The sequence below is a fragment of the Manis javanica genome, chromosome 16 (genome assembly GCF_040802235.1).
Source record: "Manis javanica isolate MJ-LG chromosome 16, MJ_LKY, whole genome shotgun sequence".
NCBI classification, from domain to species: Eukaryota; Metazoa; Chordata; class Mammalia; order Pholidota; family Manidae; genus Manis; species Manis javanica.
Genome location: NC_133171.1, coordinates 62782650 through 62799846, shown reverse-complemented (window position 1 = coordinate 62799846; position 17197 = coordinate 62782650). Strand labels below are relative to the sequence as shown.

At 42.3% G+C, this 17197-nt stretch overlaps 1 long non-coding RNA gene across 2 annotated transcripts in view; it reads left to right on the top strand.

The window, feature by feature from the left end:
• The window catches only part of LOC108392472 (uncharacterized), a 71254-nt gene that overhangs the window by 33769 nt on the left and 20288 nt on the right, over window positions 1-17197 (top strand). For both annotated transcript variants that reach the window (XR_012126094.1, XR_012126093.1), the window contains exon 2: window positions 16829-16952. This is a non-coding gene — a long non-coding RNA (uncharacterized lncRNA). The remainder of the gene's footprint in view (window positions 1-16828; window positions 16953-17197) is intronic.

The window sequence follows — 17197 nt, the reverse complement described above, 5'->3', positions numbered from 1 at the left end:
GCCCCTTTGGGTGCAAGAGTTTTGGCAAGACCTATGGACCTCTGGTCAGAGTAAAACTGTTACTGTATATCATGTGGCTGGCCATTTGCCTTTGGCATCCCCAGGGAATGATGAAGCAGACACATTGGCCCAGGTGTGCAGGCTAGAAGGAAAGCCTGCCTCTGATGTGTCTCAATGGCTACACCAGCGTTTGTTGCACGTGGGGCAAAAGACAATGTGTGCTGTAGCCTGTCGGTCGGGCTTGCCATTGACCTATGAAGAAGTCAGTAGAGCCCAGAAGGAGTGCCTTGTGTGCTCTAGGAGGAACTTACACCATGTCCCACAGCAACATGGGACAATAGTAAGGGGGCCAATACCCCTTGTCAGGTGGCAAATAGACTACATTAGGCCTCTGCCCATATCAGTAGGATATCATTATGCCGTGACATGTGTGGACATGCCTACTGGACTATTGGTTGCTTTCCCTGCACATCATGCAGATCAGTAAACCACCAAGAGGGGCCTGTAGCATCTCTTTGTAGCCTATGGCCGGCAGCAGGTGATTGAAAGTGATCAAGACACCCACTTTACCCGACATGTGTTACAAGAATGGGTGCAGCAATTAGGAATGGAGTGGAAATTTCATGTACCATATAATCCTTCTGGGACAGGCATGATAGAGAGGTACAACGGTTTGTTGAAATCTGGCCTGAAGTGGGACACCAATAGCCTATGGGGTTGGTCAGTTCACTTATGGACAGTGCTGCAGCGCTTGAATGAGAAGCCATGTAAAGGAGCTTTGAGCCCTGTGGATATGTTCACACACCTTGCTGCCTCTCTTATACAATTGTATGTCCAAACCAAAGAAGAGCTATTGAAGCCAGGATATGGCCAGCAGAGCAACATCCTGCTGCCAGCCCCTACTGCATTAAGCCCTGGAGACACTGTTGAATGGACCTGACCCTGGACATTTTGACATATGGGCCAGTGATGGCTGGCCCTTCTGGCACCTTGGGGGAAAGGCCTGGAAGCTGGCCTCATGTATATTCCTGGAGTAACAGTTAAGTAGCCCCCAAAAGTCATGGTAGTGTTACCAAAACTTCCAGGAAAACATCTTGCATGGAAGTTTTGTTTTATCTTTATGGCCAGTGAATGTACATCCCGTGGCCCTATATATCGACCCATCTGTAACTCTCACAGTGAGGGGGCTGAAAGTCTGGTATACTAGACCAGGACGAGATCCCATGCCTGCCACTGTTTTATCACAAGACCACTCTCTTGCATGTATCCTACCTGATGGACAAGATTTGCCTATGCTGGTGTTATTAAAACGTATCTTATCACCCTTAAGGCTATTTTCTCCTTCCGTTCTTATGGCCTGAATGTGCCCCCTGGTTGTAGCTGCTGCATGATGATTGCTCTGAACCCTCAGCGACTTCCTGCCTATAGAATGGATGAGTTATGGACTTAATCTGCATGGGACTTTGCATCTAGCTGAATCCTCGGGTTTGAGGATTGTCATAATTTTATTGCTGTTGCTATTGTTATGTCATTAATCTGGTCACAATGCTCCAGTTTTCTCACCTAGGGACCACTGTGGAAAAGGAGAATGAGTAGATTGTAAGGCGATATTTCTGGAGGGGTAGTCTGGTGGGTAAATTTGTAATATTTCCAGAATATATCACTTGGCTTTGGTGTATTTGCATGTCCTCAGAGGTGGAGAGAAGTTCATCTCCATATCAATGGGTAATTAACTGGGCAACCAAGTATATGTCTGTACCTGAGAGGTTAATGGGCCGGGGCTGTGTTGCTTGCCTGCTGGCTTCTTCCAGACCAGAGGAGAAAGACAGCCCGGCAGTGCAGTTTGTGAGCAATAAACGGGTTTTAAACTTTATTTCTCCCTTTGTCTAATTTCTATCTTCAGAGGTATTTTCCCGAGGATTTCCTCTCCCCAGATTTATAATCTGCTTCATTTGTGTCCTGATTGGGAATGCTTTGATCCCCGCAAGAGTATGTATTGACTATTGCAAAAAGGTATCTGAGTCCTCTGCTTGGCTGGGCATCTGTGAAGTTTATCTCAAGGTCTTTAAAAGGAGCAAACTCCTGCTTTTTTGGACACCTGGCAGGGATCCAGGTGTAGACTGAGCATTATTTTTGGCACAGGTCATTTATTGCTCACTTACTGCTGGGCATAATGTTATCAACTGACTGAGGTAGTATTGCTCTTCGGCAGGGCTTCCAGTGCAGTTTTTTTTTTTTTCTAGGTGGGTGATCTAATGGTATTTGCTGACTAGGTGCCTTCCGGTTGCAGTTGGGACAAAGACTGTGTTTGTCAGGTAACATTTACCACATTTTTAGTTAGGGTGGCTCCTTCAGCCATGGCCCAGTCCTTTCCATTTTTTAGTGTGCTTGGGTGGAGGGCCCTCCACTGGGGGTGTTAGGGCCATAGTGAGGGAAGGAGCTTTACCTGTTTTTATTGGCTGCTGTTTTAGCTGCTTTATCTGCTAGCTGGTTCCCCTGTGTTATAGGGTTGTTTTCCTTTTAGTGTTCTTGGCAATGCAGAACTGCTACTTTTTTTTATGTTTGAGGAGATTGAAGGGCTTTTTTGTATCTGGCAGGCCTAGGGCTGGTGCCTGTTCTGAAGCAGCCTTTTTTCCAGGAAGGTGGCTCTTGCTTCTTTTGTCCAGACAGGGGGCTTTCAGTCTGGCACCCCAAGGAGGTTGTAGAGGGGTCTTGCCATTGCCAAGAATCTGGGAATCCAGATTCTGCAGAACCTGGTGGCCCCCAGGAACTCTCGTATGCCTTTCTTCATCTGGCGCTGGGGTAAGGAGTTAATGACCTTTTTCCTCTCTGGCCACTAGTGCACTTTCTACCTGGGTGGGAAGGAAGCTCAAGTCCCAGAATTGTTGCTGGCAGATTTGTGCCTTTTTCCATGAGGCTTGGTATCCTGAGTGTCACAGGAGTTGCAGGAGGGACTTGTTTCTTTTGCACAATTTTCCTGGGTGTCACTGGGAAGGAGGAGGTCATCTACGTACTTCAGGAGGGCACAGCACGTGGCTTCCCCCAGAAAGCTGTCAAGGTCTGCAGCCAGTGTCTCTCCAAAGAGAGTGGGTGAGTTCTTGAACCTTTGTGGAAGCCACATCCATGTTAACTGCATCTGCCGCCCTTTATCTGGTTCAGTCCATTCAAAGGCAAACAAGAGCTAGCTTTGGGGAAGCCAGCCAGACACAGAAAACAGCATCTTTTAAGTCTAGGCAAGTGAACCATTTGGCAGACCCCAGGATCTGGCTGAGGAGGCTGTACGGACTTGGGACCACCAGGTGTAAAGAAACAGTCACTTTGTTAATGGCTCGCAGGTCTTGAACAGGCTGGTACCCTCCTCCTGGCCTTTTGACTGGTAGAAGTGGGGTGTTCCCAGGTGACTGACAGTCTATTAGAATGCCTGCCTCTTTGAGTCTAATCAGGTGTTCCTGGATGCCTGATCTCACCTCTTGTGAGAGGGGTTCCTGCTGCTGTCTTTGTGGCTCTGAGAATAGTTGCAGTCTTTTTTACTGAAGGGGACTACAGGGAGGGTGACCACAGAGTGTTCTGCCCATATGTCAACCATAAAAGTCATGTTTTGGTCCCCCACTTTCGTTTTGGCTGAGGGCTCATGGAGGCTGAAAGCAAGAGAGCCTGGTCCTTGTGAATCTGAGTCTGTTCCTGCAAGTCCAATGAGCCTTTCCCCATAAGGCTCCTCCTGGTAGCGACTGGGCTTCAGGGCTTTGCCTTGGGACATTCATTCTTCCAATGCCCCTTCTGTTTACAGTAAGCACACTGGTTCCTGGCTGGGAGGGTCCTAGGCCTCCTCCCTCTTGGTGGTCTGCTTTTTCCTGCCTTTTGGTCATCTCTCTCTTTAAGGGCAGGTGCCAGGAGACTGGCCTTTTTCTTCATTTCTCTTTCAGCCTCCCTGCCAGCCCAAACTATTCTGTTTAGATACTTTGCTGGCAATTTTAATCAGCTGAGTGATATTCATCCCAGCAAAACCTTCAAGTTTTTGGAGCTTTCCTTTGATGTCTGGGGCTGCTTGAGCTATGAATGAGGTGCTGATTGTTTGTTGGCTCCCTGGTGACTCAGGATTGAAGAGGATGTAGATGTGATAAGCTTCACACAACCATTCATAATAGTCCCCAGGAGACTCTCCTGGTTGTTGAGTGACTGAAGACACTTTGGTCATTTTCATAGGCTTTTTGGACCCGGCTTTGATCCCCTGGATGAGGGCGTCCTGATATCAGCGGATCTGGTGCTATCCCTCAGGGGTGGTGAGGTGCCTCTCGGGGTACTCCCCAGGGACAGTGATTTCAGCCTATGCACCCCAATCAAGGACCCCAGCTGCCTCCTCTCATCTGTTGGCTGATGGGATTGGAAGAGGGATTTCACGAGATCAACCAGGCCTTTTGGCTTTTCTGATGGGGTGTTAGTCATGAAGGGTTGATAGTAAAACATGGACCAGCTGGGCTGGATGGTCCTATATTTATTATGTCTTTCAGGCTCCCGTGTCTCTTGCACCAGCATCTGAAGGGTGCCTGCTCCTGGTGGAGGGTGCAGTCCAGCTGCTGGTCCGGGCAAGAGTTTGTTCACTGGTTCTGGAGTTGGCAGGGAGGCCGATGGTGGTGGGGTTTCTTGGACCGGGGGGCTGGGCGCTGATTGCCTTTGGGGCGCATAAGGTGGGGGCAATATTAGCTCTTTCTCTGGATCACTAGCAAGAATATGCAGATTCTCAGGCTTCTGTTGATTCTTTGTAGGCTTCTTTCTTGAGCCAACTAAGACCCTACCCTGTCCCTGCCTATTGCAAGCTAATTTCACCTAAGGTGGGAAGGGTCTGGGTGATTCCTAACCATTAAAATATGAGAACTCATTAGGATGACCTGGATCTCCAGTGATGACCCACAAGACCTGGCAGACTATTGGGATATCTAGGACCCCTTCTGGAGGCCATCCTATACTAAAGGTGGGCTATTCAGATTCACACAGGGTTTTTAAACTGTTGGGAGTTCAGTTTCTTTTGAAAATCCCTTTCTTAAATTTTTGATCATGGTGTCAAGAACTGTGGGTTTGCTATGCCCTGACCCCATGTCGTGTTTGTGTAATGGTACCGTGACAACAGACAAGGGACAGGTGCTTCCTCTGGAGATGAGACCAATCAGATGCCCATCTGTTTGCACTCCTCTCAGAGACTTTGGTCAGCCTTGACTAGGATGCACCCATGTAAGTCACAGGCCAGGTCAGCCGAAGCTGAGTCACCATTATGTCTAGGCGGCTCACCACGAATATGGTGAAGGACTCACTCAGATTCCATAACGCAGGCCATGGAATCACAGATTCAGTGCAGACTGAATGGCTTTAGCCACCCTGCACACTAACTCACACACTCAGACCAGAGTTTAAACATTCCCCCCTCCATGGGAATGTCTACCTGTGAGACTTCTAAGAAGTCTCCTGGACATGATCAGGCTTCCCTTCGACCCCAACAGGTGGGAACTGGCTGGGTCAGGGGCCCTGGGACCTTACCAGTTCAACATCAGAACCAGGTAGTCACCTGCCAAGCCTCCTTGAATCCGGTGGCAACAGCAGAGTGGGGCCAGCACAGGATGACAGGGTGGGAGGCTGATGAAAGATCAGGCAGGGCGCACCTCCTCCATTGTGATCTCCTGTTCTGTCACAGCCCCGCTGTTGCCCCAAACCAGTGGCAACAAAGGGCCAGTATGGCTGGGTTTCTGGATCAGGGAACAAAATGTTATAGAAAATACTGAAAAAACCTGGCCTGGATCACTGAAGGAAGAACCAAGCAGCACTCAGAGGTCTTGGAGCATTGAGGGTTTAATTTTACACTGGCGGGCTCAGAGGGGAGTAATCTCCCAAGGTACAACCCCCAAACAAAAGCAAGGGGAGCAATATATATCTTTCTGCTTCCTTATCTGCAACATTTCTATGTGCACAGCAAACAAGCAAGGGGAATAAGTTTAGGGACTGAGTTTGGGGACTGAGTCCCTGGCAGAAAGGGAATTAAGGAAGTGTTCTGTTGTTTTTGCTGAGAAGCAGAAGGGAGCCACCTGGACTAGACTGCTGTTTTTGTAAATTTTTCCCTATCAATAGGATGGTGGGGGCTGTAGGAGAGGCCTATCTCCAAAGTCACTTTCAGCCATTTGTTATCCTGGAGGTTTCCGTAGGTCAGCAGTGGTCCACTTTGCAAGAATGCCCTGACTGCTGACAGCAGCGTCTTAATTGGCTGCCAGAGCTCCTAAAAGAATCTCCTCTTCCTCTACGTGCGAGCCAGAGGGTTCTTCCCAGGTGGGAAGCCTAGTGATTTCAGACCTGGAAAGAACCTCCCTTTCTCAGTGCTCTTGCGACTCCTGTCCATTTCCTGTTGCTAAAGGTTCCACAGCTGTCTAAAGCTGGGGAAGAGGTTTGCTGCTGGGTAAATGGCGTTGTGAGCTGGGCCCTGTGCCAGGGACTGAAAACAGCCCAGAGGGCAGGGCTGGTGGGTGAGTGTTGGAGTGAGGGCAAAACAGGTGGTTTTCTCTGCCCCATGGGGTAGGCGGGACCATCTGGGTTGGGTTTTGGATTAGGTATTATGGTAACTGTTAATACTATGTGTATTATATTAAAACACACAAAAGAGCAACACCACAGTGAATTTATGATGATCAAATACCAGTTAACTGATTTAAGCAGCTTTGAGTAGAAGAAAATGCTGAACAGGATGCTTAACCAAAAGATCTAACAGTGCTACTACCTGCCAGGCACCTCTCTGACCTGAAGTTGTACCATGTTCTCTCTCATCCAGTCCTTTAGACACAATGAACTTTCAGTTCCTGTAACACTTCAGATTCATTCCTACTGTAGAGTCTGCATTATCTGTTCCCTTTACCTGGCATGGCATTCTGCATGGACTTCCCAGGGATAGGAATTTGTATTTCAGTTAGAATGTCAGTTCCCAAAAAAAGCCTTTTCTGACTACTTGGGGAGTAGTCATTCAGTCACTCTGTTCATTTAAATTCATTTTGTTCGACATAACAATTAATCCTATTTGATACTTATCTACAGTTTTACTATATATAAATAAATATTAAAATATATTTGCATTGGAGGAGGAGCCAAGATGGCAGCATGAGTAGGACAGTGGAAATCTCCTCCCAAAAATATATATATTTTTGAAAATACAACAAATACAACTATTCCTAAAAGAGAGACCAGAAGATACAGAACAACAGCCAGGCTACATCTACAATTGTGAGAACCCAGTGCCTCACAAAGGGGGTAAGATACAAGCCATGGCCTGGAGGGACCTGAGACCCCTCACCACAGCTCCCAGTGGGAGGAGAGGAGTTGGAGCGGGGAGGGAGAGGGCTCCCAGGACTGCTTAATACACAGCCCTAGCCATCTGCACTGGGAGCATGGACACAAAGAGCGTGGTGTGCTGGATACTGGGGAAACAGGACAGTAAAACCTGCAAGCAGGTCCCCTCAGTGGGACCCCTGGGACAAAAGAAAAGCGAGTGCTTTTTGAAAGTCTTAAAGGGACAGGGGCCTCACAGCTGGACAGAAGCATCCCAGCGCAATCAGCCCAGACCTGGGAATCACAGGGAACTCCGGGTGCCATAACCCCTGGGTGGCAGCACAGCTTGGAGGCCCCTCAGAGTGATAAACAGCTTCCCAACTGTTCCCCCTCTGGCACAGCCCTGCCATAGAAGAGCAGCAGCCTGAGGCCAGCCACACCCACAGCAACTGCAGAGCTTACTCCACAGTGGCCCAGGCAAGAATCAGAGACACCGTCTGCATGCAACTGCCCTGCACAAGCAGCTAAGGGTCGCCATTCTCCCAGGAAAGGAAGGCCAGGAGCAAGTGGAAAGGGTCTTTGTTTGCCCAGTTGACACATGCACCAACTGCCTATGACTACCTCTATCACCATGAAAAGGCAGAAGAATTTGATACAGACCAGATTAACCCAGACATCCTCCCCTGAGAGGGAATCTGAGGAGATAGATTTAACCAATCTTCCTGAAGAAGAATTCAAAATAAAGGTCATAAACATGCTGATGGATTGCAGAGAAATATGCAAGAGTTAAGGAGGGAGAATATAGAAATAAAACAGTCTCTGGAAGGACTTAAAAGCATAAAGGATGAGATGCAAAAGGCAATTAATGGAATAGAAATCAGAGAACAGGAACCCAGAGAGCTGACGCAGAGAGAGATAAAAGGATCTACAGAAACGAAATAATATTAAGAGAACTGTGTGACCTATCAAAACAGAACAATATCTGCATTATAGGGGCACCAGAAGAAGAAGAGAGAGAAAGTGTATTTGAAGAAACAATTGCTAAAAACTTCCCCAAACTGGGGGAGGAAATAGCCTACCAAACCACAGAAGCACACAGAACTCCCAACACAAGGAACCCAAGGAGGACAACAAGACACAAAATAATTAAAATGGCAAACATCAAGGACAAGGACAGACTATTAAAAGTAGCCAGAGAGAGAGAAAAGGTCACCTACAAAGGAAAACAGATCAGGCTATCATTAGACTTCTCAACAGAAATCTTACAGGCCAAAAGAGAATGGTATGATATATTTAATGCAATGAAACAGAAGGGCCTTGAACCAAGGATACTGTATCCAGCATGATTATCATTTAAATATGAAGGAGGGATCAAACAATTCCCATACAAGCAAAAGTTGAGGGAATTTGCCTCCAGAAACCACCTCTACAGGATATTTTAGAGGGACTGCGTTAGACGGAAGCACTCCTAAGACTAAACAGATGTCACCAGAGAAAATAAAATCACAACAAAGAAAGTGGAACAATCAAATACTAATGAAAAGCAAAAAATAAAATCAACCACCCACAAAAGCAGTCAAAGGAAACATAAAAGAGCACACACACACACACACACACACACACACACACACACAAAACACCTAACATACAAAGAATGGAGGAGGAGGAATAAGAAGGGAGAGAAATAAAGAATCATCAGACTGTGTTTATAATACCTCAATAAGTAAGTTAAGTTAGACAGTAAGATAGTAAAGATGCTAACCTTGAACCTTTGGTAACCAAGAACCTAAAGCCTGCAATGGCAATAAGTACATATCTTTCAATAATCACCCTAAATGTAAATGGAATGAATGCACCAATCAAAAGACACAGAGTGATAGAATGGGTAAAAAAGCAAGATCCATCTATATGCTCCTTACAAGAGACTCATCTCAAACTCAAAGACATGCACAGACTAAAAGTCAAGGGAGGGGAAAAGATATTTCATGCAAACAACAAGGAAAAAAAAACAGGTGTTGCAGTACTAGTATCAGACAAAATAGACTTCAAAACAAAGAGAGTGACAAGAGATAAAGAAGGACATTACATAATGATAAAGGGGTCAATCCAACAAGAGGATATAACCATTATGAATACCTATGCACCCAATACAGGAGCACCAACATATGTGTAACAAATACTAACAGAACTAAAGGAGGAAATAGAATGCAATACATTTATTTTAGGAGACTTCAACACACCACTCACTCCAAAGGACAGATCCACCAGACAGAAAATAAGTAAAGACACAGAGGCACTGAACAACACACTAGAACAGATGGACCTAATAGATATCTATAGAACTCTACACTGAAAAGCAACAGGATACACATTCTTCTCAAGTGCAGATGGAACATTCTCCAAAATAGACCACATACTAGGCCACAAAAAGAGCCTCAGTAAATTTAAAAAGATTGAAATCCTACCAACCAACTTCTCAGACCACAAGGGTATAAAACTAGAGATAAATTGTACAAAGAAAGCAAAAAGGCTTGCAAACATATGGAGGCTTAACAACATGCTCCTAAATAATCAATGGATCAATGACCAAAACAGAATAGAGATCAAGCAATACATGGAAACAAATGACGACAACAACACTAAGCCCCAACTTCTGTGGGATGCAGCGAAAGCAGTCTTAAGAGGAAAGTATATAGCAATCAAGGCCTATTTAAAGAAAGAAGAACACTCCCAAATGAATAGTCTAAAGACAGAGTTATCAAAATTGGAAAAAGAAGAACAAAAGAGGCCTAAAGTCAGCAGAAGGAGGGACATAATAAAGATCAGAGAAGAAATAAATAAAACTGAGAAGAATTAAACAATAGAAAAAATCAATGAAACCAAGAGCTGGTTCTTTGAGAAAATAAACAAAATAGATAAGCCCCTAGCCAGACTTATAAAAAGAGAAACAGAATCTACACACATCAACAGAATCAGAAATGAGAAAGGATAAATCACGACGGACCCCACAGAGATTCAAATAATTATTAGAGAATATTACAAAGAACTATATGCCAACAAGCTGGAGAACCTAGAAGATATGGACAACTTCCTAGAAAAATACAACCTTCCAAAACTGACCAAGGAAGAAACATAAAATCTAAACAGACCAATTTTAGATTTTTTGCTATGCTAATCAGCAACAAAATTGAAGCAGCAATAAAAAAACTCCCCAAGAGCAAAACTCCCTGGCCAGATGGATTTACTGTGGAGTTTTATCAGACATACAGAGAAGACATAATACCCATTCTCCTTAAAGTTTTCCAAAAAATAGAAGAAGAAGGAATACTTCCACACTCATTCTATGAAGGCAGCATTACCCTAACACCAAAACCAGGCAAAGACCCCACCAAAAAGAAAATTACAGACCAATATCCCTGATGAACATAGATGCAAAAATACTCAACAAAATATTATCAAACCGAATTCTAAAGTACATCAAGAGGATCATACACCATGGTCAAGTGGGATTCATCTCAGGGATACAAGGATGGTACAATATTCGAAAATCTATCAACGTCATATATCACATCAACAAAAAGGACAAAAATCACATGACGCTGAAAGAGCATTCGACAAAATACATCCATTCATGATAAAAACTCTCAACAAAATGGGTATAGAGGGCAAGTACCTCAACATAATAAAGGCCATATATGACAAACCCACAGCCAACATCATACTGAACAGCAGGAAGCTGAAAGCATTTCCTCTAAGATTGGGAACAAGACAGTGACGCCCACTCTCCCCACTATTATTCTACATAGTACTGGAGGTCCTAGCCACAGCAATTAGACAAAACAAAGAAATACAAGGAATCCAGATAGGTAAAGAAGAAGTCAAACTATCACTATTTGCAGATGAGATGATATTGTACATCAAATACCCTAAAGACTCCACTCTAAAGCTACTAGAACTGATATCGGAATAGAGCAAAGTTGCAGGGTACAAAATTAATACACAGAATTCTGAGGCTTTCCTGTACACTAACAATGAACTAATAGAAAGATTAGAACTAATAGAAAGAAACCAGGAAAACAATTCCATTCACAATTGCATCAAAAAGAATACAATACCTAGGAATAAACCGAACCAAGGAAGTGAAAGACCTATACCCTGAAAACTACAAAACACTCTTAAGAGAAAGTAAAGAGGACACTAACAAATGGAAACTCATCCCATGCTCTTGGCTTGGAAGAATTAATGTTGTCAAAATGGCCATCCTGCCCAATGCAATCTACAGATTTAATGCAATCCCTATCAAACTACCAACAGCATTCACCAGTGTATTGGAAAAATAGTTCTAAAATTCATATGGAACCACCAAAGACCCAAATAGCCAAAGCAATCCTGAGAAGTATAATAAAGTGGAAGGGATCTCATTTCCCAACTTCAAGCTCTACTACAAAGGCACAGTAATCAAGACAATTTGGTACCGGTACAAGAACAGAGCCACAGACCAGTGGAACAGAATAGAGACTCCAACCATTAACCCAAACATATATGGTCAATTAATATATGATAAAGGAGCCATGGACATACAATGGGGAAATAACAGCCTCTTTAACAGCTGGTGTTGGCAATACTGGACAGCTACATGTCAGAGAATGAAACTGAATCACTGTCTAACCCCATACACAAAAGTAAATTTAAAATGGATCAAAGACCTGAATGTAAGTCATGAAACCATACAACTCTTAGAAAAAAACATAGGCGAAATCTCTTGGACCTAAAAATGACCAACTTTTTCATAAACATATCTCCCCGGACAAGGGGAACAGAAGCAAAAAAAAAAAAAACAAAACAGAAGGGAAACAGAACAAGTGGGACTATATCAAGCTGAAAAGCTTCTGTACTGCAAAGGACACTAGAACAAAAAGGTATCCTATAGTATGGGAGAATATATTCATAAATGACAGATCCAATAAATGGTTGACATAAAAAATATATAAGAAGCTCATGCACCTCAACAAACAAAAAGTGAATAATCCAATTAAAAAATGGGCAGAGGAGCTGAACAGACAGTTCTCCAAAGAAGAAATTCAGTTGGCTAACAGACACATGAAAAGATGCTCCACATTGCTAATTATCAGAGAAATGCAAATTAAAACCACAATGAGATATCACCTCACACCAGTAAGGATCGCCACCATCCAAAAGACAAACAACAAATGTTGGCGAGGATGTGGAGAAAGGGAAACCCTCCTACACTGCTGGTGGGAATGTAAATTAGTTCAACCATTGAGGAAAGCAGTATGGAGCTTCCTCAAAAAGCTCAAAATAGAAATACCACTTGACCCAGGAACCCCACTTCTAGAATTTTACCCTAAGAATGCAGCAGCCCAATTTGAAAAAGACATATGCACCCATATGTTTATCACAGCACTATTTACAATAGCCAAGAAATGGAAGCAACCTAAGTGTCCATCGTACATGAATCATTAAAGAAGATGTGATACATATACACAATGGAATATTATTCATCCATAAGAAGAAAACAAATCCTACCATTTGCAACAACATGGCTGGAGCTAGACGGTATTATGCTCAGTGAAATAAGCCAGGCAGAGAAAGACAAGTACCAAATGATTTCACTCATATATGGAATATAAGAACAAAGAAAAAACTGAAGGAATAAAACAGCAGCAGAATCACAGAACCCAAGAAAGGACTAATAGTTACCAAAGGGAAAGGGACTGGGGAGCATGTGTGGGAAGGGAGGGAGAAGTGGGGGACAGGAAAAAGGGGGCCTTATGATTAGCATGTGTAATGTGTGGGGGGCACGTCGAGGGCTGTGCAACACAGAGAAGACAAATAGTGAATTTACAGCATCTTACTATGCTGATGGACAGTGACTAATGTGGTATGTGGCGGGGGGGACTTGGTGAAGGGGGGAGTCTAGTAAACATAATGTTCCTCATGTAATTGTAAATTAATGATACCAAAATAAAATTTAAAAAAGAGAAAAAATGTATATTTGCATTTACTGTAACAGACTTATAGGAGCATAAATAATTTTTTATACATGTCTGCACAACACTTGCAGGGCCTGGGAATCCGTATGTTTATTTTGTTTCCCAAGTATTCTGGAACAGGCAGCCAGGCCCTGTTTCCTGCCCAGATATTTTGGGTATTACTAGTTGGCACTAACTGAAAAGGGACGTAACATTTAATGGCTGACAGTTCCAGTTAAATATTGACTCATGAATCATGACTGATGAATCAATATTGGCTTTTTTTCTTCCTTTTACCTTTGACCCCTTCACCTATTTCTCTCACTCTCCACTGCTCTCTCTGGTAATCTCCAATCTGTTCTCTGTATCTGAGTTTTTGTTTTGTTTAGATTTCACATATAAGAGAGATCATATGATATTTGTCATTCTCTGACATTTCACTTAGCATAATGCCCTCAAGGTTTAGCCATGTTTTCACAAATGCCAAAATTTCACTGTTTTTTAATGGCTGATAGAAATTTTCATTCTATTTTAATAATATTCCATTATATATATATATATATATACCACAATTTTTTTTATCATTTCATCCATTGTTGGGCAGCATTAGGTTGTTTCCATTATCTGGGCTGTTGTAAATAGTGCTGTAGTGAACATGGGGTTACATATTATCTTATTGAATTAGTGTTTTTATTTTCTTCTGATAAATACCCACAAGTGGAATTGCTGGATCATATGGTAGTTTCTATTTTTATTTTTTGAAGAAACTCCAAACTGTTTTCCATAGTGGTTGCCCCAATTTACTTTCCTACCAACAGTGTATTTTTCTCCACAACCTCTCCAATGCTTATTTCTTGTCTTTTTGGTAATAGCCATTCTAACACGTGTGAGGTGATATCTCCCTTTACTGTAACATAGGTATATAAGGCCAGGGATCTTATTTGTTTCCTGCTATATCACCAGGACCTAGAATAGGGGCTTGGCATTTAACCTGTGTTCAATAAGTACTTACTGAATGAATGAATGGTAGGTAGGAAGGAAGTCCTTGGTAGCACAGAACTAACAGAATTGCTGTGGTTTATAACATATAGAATGGGAGCCATCCCGAAGCTGAGAATATCTTGGTCAGTGCTGTCCAATAAATGGGAATATAATGTGATCCACCTATGTAATTTTAAGTTTTCTAGTAGCTGCTTTAAAAAATAAAAAGGGGAAATTAATTTTAGTGTATTTTATTTAAAAGAGTATAGTAAAAATATTAACATCTAATCAATATAAAGTTACTAATAACTTACATTCCTTTCTTCATACATCTTTGAAAGCTGGTGTGTTTCTACTCATTGCACATCTCAGTTGAAATATTAAAGTTTCACTGAAAATACTTTATCTATATTGAGGTTATATGCAATTTAAAGTGGGAAATGTCGATTAATATACCCAAATTATTCCAAACATACTTAAAGGTTCCAAAAACTGAATTATGTTTTTAATTTAAATTTTTTAAAATGTAGTTCCTTAGTTGCATAGCCGCATGTACATGTAGCTACTGTATTGGACAATACAGGTATAGATCAGGGAGTGTCTATTTGTGGTTGGATCAAGGGGCAAAGCAGAGGGTGGCACCAGAAGTATGGCGTGAAGGGAAGAGGTAGGTCTAAAAAAATGCCATGTAAGCTCTTCATGCAAGTCACATTTGAGGACAGATTCCTCTGTTCCTCAAATGTAAGTGAGGTATGGCTTCCTAAAGTAGACTACTTTTTTGCAGGACTGCTGCCTAGACTTTAGGAACTCAGGGAATTATTTTGTGGGGAAGGAGAAGGGTCTAGTAGTGCTGGTCATATGTACCATTTCTATAGAATCTTACTGTATATGATGTGGAACACTTATGAATATTGGATTATTTTCCTATTGATCAGTTGTTCTCAACTGGGGATAGTTTTGCCCTCAGCCCCCTTAAGAAAATTTTGCTTGTCACAGGTAGCACACGCTGATGGCATCAGGGGGTGGAAGCCAGGGACACTGATAAACATCCTGTAAGGTGGAGGACAGCCCGCTACAAGGAGTTGTCGGGCTGAAAATGTCAATAGCACCAAGCTTGAGAAACCGTGCTCTAGATGATTTGAGTAAGAAAGACTGAGATAGCTATTCTCTCAGAACCTCAGTATGACTTCCTTGTGATATTACTAAGGGGAAAATAGGCAATTTTGAAGAGTTTCAGAATTTGTTGTGTTTTCACTATTGATGCACCTTTTGAATAGACTATAAAAAATAGTTTCGTGCTCAGGATGAGAATGTGGACTCACCAAATAAGGATGTAATATGTCCTGTGTGTACATAAGACTCAACATTACTTGGAAGTAAGGAGTTGATCCGTTTATCTTTTTATGTATGTCTTGTATCATAACCCACTGTCTCAAATATGATTGATGCCAATATTATAATTGCTTGCCACTCTCCCTATCACTATCTCCTATTTTATCTTGTTCCTTTCCCTATGCTCTTGTTCCTTTTTAACTCTCTTCCCCTTCCATCCTTTTCTCCTCATCTTGTTTTCCCCCTCTTCACCAGTGCCCACACATACCTACTTTCCCTCCTATCCCAACATTCACCTATTTTCTCCCTTCATAGCTGTTGGCTCCTCATTCAGAATCACTACTTTACCACCATCCCTCATCTGTGTCAGAGTTGCCCCTCATACTCCCTGTAAATGCCTTTTACAATCATATCTATCCTGTTAAGTCATGAAAACTACAAAGTACAAGTTCTTGCCTCCCTCAAAAAAAAGTCTTCTCTCCAGAAAGGTGGGAGAAGCCATGCACATGCTTCTGACACAACTGTTTGAGAAACTGCCTTCTATATTCAGGTTCCTATTTTTTTCTTTTTTTTTTTCGTGCTCCTTTTAAAGCAGATGCTATCCATCTAGATTGGCTCTGCTAAAACTCAGTGGTTCTGATTAGTGTCTAACATATTACATCTGTTCTTCCAATATCTGTGGCTGTGATTGAACTCAGAGCTCTGCTTTCTAACTGGTTGCACCCACACCAATTTTTTCTGTGGGGTTCTGCAGACTTATTAGGACATTGCCAGCTTCTTCAAAGTACCAGCAACTACTTAGATCTCCTTTAGCTTCATGCCTCCTTGGCTTATGCCTACAGTTATTTCATGTCCCATTGGACTTTCTTCTCTTGCTTACATCACTCTAGGCCATCTCTGGCCCCATATCTTTCTGTCCCTCCTTGACTATTATCATTGCCCCTCTGGTCAACATCAAGTGGTGGACACTATGGTGGCAATTTGAAGTCAACACCAAATCTAATAAGGGTAGCATGGTCTCAGTGCTCCAAACTAGTTTTCACTCAGCCTTTGAGGTAATAACAACTCTAAGACTAGAACAATTCTTTGTACATAACAAGAATTCAAAACTACAACCTGAGTAGATTGCTCTGTCATACAGAAGATGATAAAGGAAAATGTCATGTCTTTACCAATTTTAGAAAAGCTAACCTCATGGTAGTCAAGATTACTTTTTACCATTGCAGAAGTCTCTCTAAATTCAAGGAAGCATAAAATCAGAAACACGAGTTTCCTGTTTACAAAGATTGTGAACAGCTTCTACCCATGACAGTGTTTGCAGAACGGTAAAGGAGCAAAAGCTATGAGTTGGTAAGAACCTAACTTTTTTTTTAAATAAGGATGTTTCTAATACTAAATATTTAATACTTTACTTTTATCTCAATGACCATTAAAAAAAAATCTTTGAAGTATTGCTCAGATAATTATGTCATAAAAACAAATGAGTGTGAGACAGCATGTTTTAAAAATATTGTTTGTTATAACAAAGTAAACATTTTCTTTTAAAGGAGCATTATGTTCAAAAGACATAAAAGTTTAGTTTATCTTTGTGGTGT